The sequence below is a fragment of the Lepidochelys olivacea genome (assembly GCF_965140295.1).
Source record: "Lepidochelys olivacea isolate rLepOli2 genome assembly, chromosome: 10".
NCBI lineage: Eukaryota > Metazoa > Chordata > Testudines > Cheloniidae > Lepidochelys > Lepidochelys olivacea.
In genome coordinates, this window is record NC_140420.1 from 45,708,158 (window position 1) to 45,716,203 (window position 8,046).

Sequence of the window (8,046 nt, forward strand, 5' to 3'; positions counted from 1 at the left end):
GAGGTTATCCTAGCTTCTTAACCCTTAACAGGTGAGAGGATTTTTCCTCTGGCCAGGAGGGATTTTAAAGGGGTTTACCCTTCCCTTTATATTTATGACAGCACTGGAAAAGGTGTAGAGAAGGGCAACAAAAATGATGAGGGGATGGAACAGCTTCCATAGAAGGAGCGATTAAAAAGACTGGGACTGTTCAGCTTAGAAAAGGGAGGAGGAAGAGGGGATACGACAGAGGTCTATACAATCCTGACTGGTGCGGAGAAAGTGACTAAGGATGTGTTCTTTACCCCTTCACCTAAAACAACTAGGAACCACCCATGAAATTAATAGGCAGCAGGTTTAAGGATGTACCTCACACAACACACAGTCAACCTGTGGAACTAGTTGCCAGGGGTTGTTGTGAAGGTCAAAAGTACAACTGGGTTTCAAAGAAGAGGTAGATAAGTTCCTGGAGGATAGGTCCATTAACAGCTATTAGCCAAGACAGTCAGGGATGTAACCCCAGGCTCTGGGCGTCTCTAAGGGTATGTCTACACTACGAAATTAGGTCGAATTTATAGAAGTCTGTTTTTTAGAAATCGGTTTTATATATTCGAGTGTGTGTGTCCCCACAGAAAATGCTCTAAGTGCATTAACTCGGCAGAGTGCTTCCACAGTACCGAGGCTAGAGTCGACTTCCGGAGTGTTGCACTGTGGGTAGCTATCGCACAGTTCCTGCAGTCTCCACTGCCCATTGGAATTCTGGGTTGAGATCCCAATGCCTGATGGGGCTAAAACATTGTCACGGGTGGTTCTGGGTACATATCGTCAGGCCCCCGTTCCCTCCCTCCCTCTGTGAAAGCAAGGGCAGGCAATCGTTTCGCGCCTTTTTTCCTGAGTTACCTGTGCAGATGCCATACCACAGCAAGCATGGAGCCCGCTCAGCTCACTGTCACCGTATGTCTCCTGGGTGCTGGCAGATGCGGTACTGCATTGCTACACAGCAGCAGCAACCCATTGCCTTGTGGCAGCAGACGGTGCAAAGGACTGGTAGCCGTCATCGTCCTGTCCGAGGTGCTCCTGGTCGCCTGTGTGAGGTCGATCAGGAGCGCCTGGGCAGACTTGGGCGCAGGGACTAAATTTGGAGTGACTTGATCAAGTCATTCTCTTTAGTCCAACAGTCAGTCCTATTGAACCATCTTATGGTGAGCAGGCAGGTGATACGGATTGCTAGCAGTCCTATTGCACCATCTTCTGCCGAGCAGCCATGAGATGAGGCTGGCATGCAGTCCTTCTGCACCGTCTGCTGCCAGCCAAAGATGTAAAAGATAGATGGAGTGGATCAAAACAAGAAATAGACCAGATTTGTTTAGTACTCATTTGCAACCCCCCCCACCCCCCGTCTAGGGGACTTCATTCCTCTAGGTCAAACTGCAGTCACTCACGGAGAAGGTGCAGTGAGGTAAATCTAGCCATGTATCAATCAGAGGCCAGACTAACCTCCTTGTTCCAATAAGAACAATAACTTAGGTGCACCATTTCTTATTGGAACCCGCCGTGAAGTCCTGCCTGAAATACTCCTTGATGTAAAGCCACCCCCTTTGTTGATTTTAGCTCCCTGTAAGCCAACCCTGTAAGCCGTGTTGTCAGTCACCCCTCCCTGCATCAGAGCAACGGCAAACAATCGTGCGTCTGAGTTGAGAGTGCTGTCCAGAGCAGTCACAATGGAGCACTCTGGGATAGCTCCCGGAGGCCAATACCATTGAATTGTGTCCACAGTACCCCAAATGCGACCCTGCAAGGCTGATTTAAGCGCTAATCCACTTGTCAGGGGTGGAGTAAGGAAATCGATTTTAAGAGCCCTTTAAGTCGAAATAAAGGGCTTCATCGTGTGGACAGGTGCAGGTTTACATCAATTTAACGCTGCTAAATTCGACCTAAAGTCCTAGTGTAGACCAGGGCTAGGTCTCTGACTGTCAGAAGCTGGGATTGGACAACAGGGGATGGATCACTTGAAATTGCTCTGTTCTGTTCATTCCCTCTGAAGCCTCTGGCACCGTCCACTGGGCTAGATGGACAATTGGTCTGACCCAGTATGGTCGTTTGTCATGGGGTACTCTCACTGCCACGGCACTTCCTCCTGTCTGCTCTAGGGATTAGCTCCTTCCATGTCAGACACCCACTTCTGTCACTTGTTTGTGCACCCTGCCACCCCTCCCCCTGCGCGACTCAGGGCGCTCTCTCTTCATGGCTTGGCCCTCAGGCCAGGTCACTGTGTGCTTTCCACAAAGTCCCACAGAATGAACCATCCCAGGTGGCTTCCAAATCTACTGCCCTGACTGTGCCACTTCCCCAGTGGATTGTAGGGGAACCAGTGTTCTCCCCAGGAATTGAAATGGGGGGGTTTAGGTCCGATGAGGGGTGAGACCGTGAGGGTGATGGTTGGCTGTATGGCACAATAGTAAAAACTGAAAAATGTTTGACTATTTTATGAGATTAACTCATGTTTTAAAATCATCACACCAATTAAAGTTGGCTACTCAAGCCTTCTATGAAGCACTGCATCTACATCCTTCTTGGTTTCTTGTTAAAATTTTGCACAACTCTGTTAATGAACTTCTTGAATGCAATGCATTCATCTTCGGTGGCTTCTCGTGTGTCTGGTACTTCCATTCCTTCAACTGATATGCTCATTAGTTCATTCACATGATCAGGCAGAAGGCGACTTCTTTCAGAACACAAAATTCTATTCAATGATGAAAAAGAACGCTCAACTGTAGCTGTTGTGACTGGGAGTAGCAAGAGATGAATTCCTACATCTTTCATCCCAGGAAACATAAACACAAAGATCTGTTCAAGCCACTAGTGATGATAAAAAAGAAGTTGAAGTCAAATCTTCATTCGTCATAGGATATTCCACTCTGTGTTCAAATTCTCTATTCTGTCCTGAGCACATGGCAGCCCCATTGCTGGTAGTGCCTCACTCCACTCAGCTGTCGGTGTTTTATAGGACAGGGATCTGTAAAAGCTACATAGAGGCTGAGTAGAATCTAAAAATCACTGTTGTAGATTTTTAAGAATCAAGTCTGTACTTTTTCAGTTGTCTTAACAAACACTTCTTATCCTCTTCACTTAAGGATTCAATATAAATGCCTTCATTAGTCAACTTCTGGACTGAAGTCTTTGCTTCTTCCAGTACTTTTTCAATGGATAGCTCTCTGATCCAAATGTAGCTTCTATTGCTGGAGAAAGATCTACTACTGTTGTAGCAGATGCCTGGATGACATTGTTTAATGATCCAAGTGGTTTCAACAGTAGACTTACAAGAGAGAGAATGGCAATAGTCTTCTCTGAACGTAGTAGCAAAAGTAATCCACCAGCCTCACTACTTAGATCCATCCCATCTTGGTAGATACTTTCCAAAGCCAGTAATAATGGCTGGAGTAATTTTAAGACAACAGCCAAGGATTGCTCATGATAAAGCCAGCAGTCCTAGGCAGTCTTCCTTTTCACTACCCTTCTGGTGCCACTCCCTCAGTGGCTGGCAGGGGAACCCAGGCCCACCCTCTGTTCCAGGTTCTTGCTCAGGGACCCTCCAGCCAGCAGTCAAGGTCTATTCCCTCCTAGACTTCATTGCCTTCCCCTGAGCCCTGTCCTACCTTCTTAGCTCGCAATCCCCCTCAGGGTTTGCCAGCCCAAATGCACCTCCCTTCTCCCAAGCAGTGATTGCAGCCTTTTCCAGCAGCCCCTTCTGCTGCTAATTTCCTGTCTTTTTAGTCCCAGCCCAGATGGTTCCTCCTCAGCTTGGCTCCCTCAGGGGATTGCTTGGCCACCTGATTCCCCTCAGCTGTGGCTTGTTGGGTTCATTAGCCCCCCTCACTCTGCCTTAACCCTTTCCGGGCACATGTGGGGTAAACACCCCATCACAAGCATGTTGTGGTGAAGCTCCTTGGTGGCCAAGGGCTTTTGTTGTGATACTTACCCCATCCCAGCATGCTATGAAGCTAAGTTAGGATCTGTAAAAAATACTTGGGCATCCTGGCCTGGGAGGTGCTTTGCAAAGAAAATGTTATAACAGCAGTTTAGAGCCAGTGAGTGGTCAGCCCAGCTTTGGACAGAGCAACTCCAAAGAGAATCAACCTGAGAGCATCTCTCCCCAGCCTTCCCACAGCTTATTTATAATAGCTGAACATGTCACTGATACTGTCCACCAGTTCTGGAGAGATACAACCAAGCCTGTCTCCTAGCAACTGACACCCCCACAGCCAATCGCAGTGGAGGCTGCAAGGCAAGCAGAGAGTGTTACATGGTCCCTGCATCAGCAGGCTTGCCAGCTCTGGAAGTGCCGCCTCGGGGAGGTGTTTTGCCTGACAAGTTTTTGTCAGCATGTAGCTGTCACTGCAGCTTGTGTATCGTGTGTGACAGCCATGAACTCTGGGTGCTGCTCAAGCAGGAGCAAGCATGGAGTGAGGGGCAAGGAAAGGCACACACCAGCGCAAGGAGCAGAAGGCTGTGTCAGGGACACTGACCTAACCCACTGGTTGGGGCTGTGGCTGGGCCTGCATCCAGAAGAGCGTGCTTTCCCCATTCCCAGCGGATTCTGCACTGGCCAAAGGTGCTGAATGGCCATCTCTGGGGAGCCTCCCTGCAGCCTTGCTGCAGTGCCGGTGTATCCTGCCTGCTGGATACTGGCTGGAAGAGCCGTCCCTTGGGTAAGGCGAATCGGGGCAACCACTCCAGGCCCTGCTCTTTGGGGGCCCCCGTGCTTTGGGGGCCCTGCAATAAAATCATGAGGAGGTGGGCAGGGACGTGAGGCAGGTGAGCAGGGTGAGGAGGCAAACAGGGCAAGGAGGCAAATAGGGAGGCAAGCTGCAGGTGGGGAGGTGGGGGCAAGGAGCCCACCTATCAGAACCTCCCCCTGCCCCCTAGTGTCTCCTGCCTGCTGGCAGGCCCTGCTGATCAGCGCCTCCCCCTCCCTCTCAGCGTCTACTGCCTGCCATGGATCAGATGTTTTGCTGTGTCAGGAGGTGCTGGCGGGAGGGGAAAGGAGCGAGGGTGCAGCACACTCAGGAAAGGGGGTGGAACTGGGTGGGGAGGGAGTGGGAAGAAGCAGGGGTCCTTGGGGGAATGGGTGGAATGGGGGCAGGGCCTGGGCAGAGCCGGGGGGGAGCACCCCCTAGTAGCTTAGAAACTTGGCGCCTATGTCCTGGGCCCCACACCCCCTAGGGATGGCCCTGCTGGCCGGGGCCACAAGAGGGCACAGGAGAGGTGAATTCAAATCCCTGGGCCCACTCAGTCCTGGGCCTCTCCGCTGAGTCACTTAACCACTGGCTTGATTTCTCCATCTGTAAGATGGGGTGATAGATCTGTAGATCCTAAGGGCAGAAGGGACCATTGCGCTTACCTAGTCTGATGTCCTGTACAGCACAGGCCAGAGACCTGCCCCACAGTAATTCGGGGGGACTATCTTTTAGAAAAACATCGAATCCTGATTTAAAAAATTGTCAGTGATGGAGACTCCATTATGACCCTGGGTAAGTTGTTCCAAACAGCTGGGAGACAGAACCATACCACTGCTGGACTGGATCAGAGCAGGGTCCCTCTGGGCCAGTCTTCTGTCTCTGATAGGGTCCAGCACTAGATGCCCCCAAGGAAGGTGGGAGGACCCTTCACTGGATAATCATAGCATAACCTGCCCACGGGGACACTTTCTCACTAAGCTGAGGCTCTAATGGGGGATGGTTTACATCCCTCCTCGTTTCTTAGTCTTATTCTCATTACCCATATCAATGTCCAATCCTTTCTGGAACTGGACTTAGCTCTTGGCCTCAGTGCTGTCTTGTGGCAGTGAGTTCCGCCGGCTAATCATGCCTTGTGTAAAAAGGATTTCCCGTTAGTAGTGTTAGGCGCACTGCCTTTCAGTTTCACTGTTGTGTTATGAGACAGGGTGAGGAGATGTCCCCAATCTACCTTCTCTGCCCCGTCCTTATTTCCTCTAGCATGCTTCCTCTTATTTGCCTCCTCTCTAAATGAAACAGTTCCTGACTTTTCAACCTCTCTTCCTACAGACCTCTCCTCTAACTCACAGGGATGCGAGGAAGCTTAATTCAACAATGTCTGTAGGGCTTGGTGAGATCCTTAGCTGTCATGGCATGCTCTATTTCTAATGTACTCACCATGGTCCCACTAGTAACCTCCCTCTTCTCCCAGTAACCTTTCTGGTCCTGCGGAATGAGCAGACAGACTGCAGGGGCAAATTTCTGAGCTGAACAGAGGTGTTATTCTTGGACTAAGCTTAGAGCCAGTGCTCAGGGGCTGTTATTTAGCATGAGTGCCTTGCTATTGGAAATATACATATAGTGCTGGAGTCTAAAATGGAGTTTGGCTTCTTTGCACCACTCAGGCGGCCCAAAGAGAATTTGGTCTGGGTTTGGCCTCAGTGATGCATGTTGTGATGGGATAAGGTCACAGAGACCCTCTTGGGACTGTCACCTGATGTGCTGAAATTACCTCTGAGCCCATTTTCCCTGCCAGCTTAGGACTCCAGAACCCTGCCATGTTGAGCAAGACACGCTAGTCTGCTGCAACACAGACCCAGGTCTGGGCCACACCCCCAAAGCTGAAGACTTAACCAAAAACAGCTCAGCAGGTTACCTGTCTCCAGCACCCAAACACCCATCTGCCAATGGAATCCAAACCCCAAAGAAATCCATTTTACTCTATATAAAGTTTATACAGGGTAAACTCATAAATTGTCCACCCTCTATAACACTGATAGAGAGATATGTATAGCTGTTTGTTCCCCCAGGTATTAATCCTTTCTCTGGGTTTATTAATAAACAAAATGATTTTATTAAGTATAAAAAGTAGGATTTAAGTGGTTTCAAGTAATAACAGACAGAACAAAGTAAGTCACTATCCAACATACAGCAAAAACACTCAGGTCTAAGCCTAACACATTAAGAAACTGATTACAGTTAATATCTCACCCTCAAAAATGTTCCAATGAGCTTCTTTCACAGACTAGATGCCTTCCTAGTCTGAGCCCAATCCTTTCCCCTGGTACAGTCCTTGTTAGTTCCAGCAGACATCTCAGGTGGTAAGCTGGGCTTTTCTCATGACTGGCAGCCCCTTTTGTCCTGCTCCACCCGCTTTCATAGCTTTGGCACAAGGTGGGAATCTTTTGTCTCTCTGGGTCCCCACCCATCCTTCTAAATTGAAAAGTACCAGATTTAAGATGGATTTCATTATCAGGTGGCATGGCCACATGTCACTGTAAGACCCCTAGTTTCCATGCCCCATGGGCTGGCCCACAGGTATACAGGAAGGCTTTCAAGTAATTAAGGCCATTTACAACTGTTTCTGGAGCACCTTAATGGCTTCCACTTAATATGTTTATACCAGTGATACAAGTTTATATCTTATTCTCCTAACTCCAGACATAGAAATAATACATGCAAACAAATAGGATGACCACACTCAGTTGATTACAAGCTTTCAAGTTGCAGTGGGGGAGGTCTAGATTGGATATTAGGAAAAACTTTTTCACTAAGAGGGTGGTGAAACACTGGAATGCGTTACCTAGGGAGGTGGTAGAATCTCCTTCCTTAGAGGTTTTTAAGGTCAGGCTTGACAAAGCCCTGGCTGGGATGATTTAACTGGGAATTGGTCCTGCTTCGAGCAGGGGGTTGGACTAGATGACCTTCTGGGGTCCCTTCCAACCCTGATATTCTATGATTCTAATGATACCATACAAGGGGTATTTAGCGTAAAGCATATTCCAGTTATGTCATATTCATAAGCATATTTTCATAAAGCATATGGAGTGCAATGTCACACATGTATTCCTGCCTTCCAGGCTGAATGGACACACTGTACCTGGGTGCAAACACAGGCCTGGCGAATACCCCGGCTAGCTCAGAACGTGGCCTCCCAGGCACCTGCTGAGCAACAAGAGCCATTGTGAGCACATCTGCCCAGTGTTCCAGCCATGGCCCTGGCCCCCATGGCTACCAGAATCCTGGTGCTCAGTGCGCTGGACCTGGGCTGTCTTGAGAATGCTCTCCATCT